General features: G+C 44.9%; 1 long non-coding RNA gene across 1 annotated transcript; it reads left to right on the top strand.

The window, feature by feature from the left end:
• Positions 1-38: 38 nt before the first annotated feature.
• LOC111644308 (uncharacterized) lies at positions 39-685 on the top strand. Its single transcript, XR_002759782.2, has 3 exons — positions 39-171; positions 333-402; positions 605-685. It is a non-coding gene; the product is annotated as an uncharacterized LOC111644308 (long non-coding RNA).
• Positions 686-699: the final 14 nt, after the last annotated feature.

Below are 699 nucleotides of genomic sequence, written 5' to 3'. Positions count from 1 at the left end.
CTCTGGCAGATAAATAAAGATGATCTTCTCTTTGTTCCCAGGATGCATCTCTGTCATACGACCCCGAGACGCCGCTGGGTGAGATCCAGAACGATGTCGTGTTTCGTGAGGGACAGACTCTGGGCGGACACGTCACCTACACACCTCGCCTCATCGCCATGGATCTCAAAGGTAAAGCGTCCTCTGTGCTCCTGGAGTTTATTTTAACAGCAACGTTTATTCCTGCTGCTGTGACTGAAACGTTTCGAGGTCAATCTAAAGACCGAATGCAAAGATTTCTGTTGTCATCAGTTGAACTGACGCTGCTGTTTGATGCTCCGTCTCTACGACAGGAAGTCTTCGGACTCTGCGTCAGGAGGGAAGTCTGTATGACCCAGGCAAAGACACGTCAGCTGTCACATGGTAAATCAGCAGGTCCAACGAATCCTTTTGATGTAAACTACACACCACATGTATATTCTGTGTTTGATAATAGTACATACCGAGAATCGTCACTCAGCTACATTTCTCTACTCAATTATTTCATATTGAAAAATGCTTTTTTTCTTATGAATGTTTGAATGTGTTGCACTGCTATAAATGTAAAGTGTGCTCTGTGTTGGAGGGAGGGGAGCCTCATGATGCATAAAGAAAGTCCTCCTGCTAAGAACTCCTTCCTGGAGGATCTGGACAAACTGGATGTGAGTATTTATGTTGGAA

This window comes from Seriola lalandi, unplaced genomic scaffold (assembly GCF_002814215.2).
Source record: "Seriola lalandi dorsalis isolate HSWRI2012SDOR001 ecotype SW California unplaced genomic scaffold, Sedor1 jcf7180002012444, whole genome shotgun sequence".
NCBI classification, from domain to species: domain Eukaryota; kingdom Metazoa; phylum Chordata; class Actinopteri; order Carangiformes; family Carangidae; genus Seriola; species Seriola lalandi.
The sequence above is the reverse complement of the archived record's forward strand: the minus strand, read 5'-3'. Positions and strand labels throughout refer to the sequence as shown.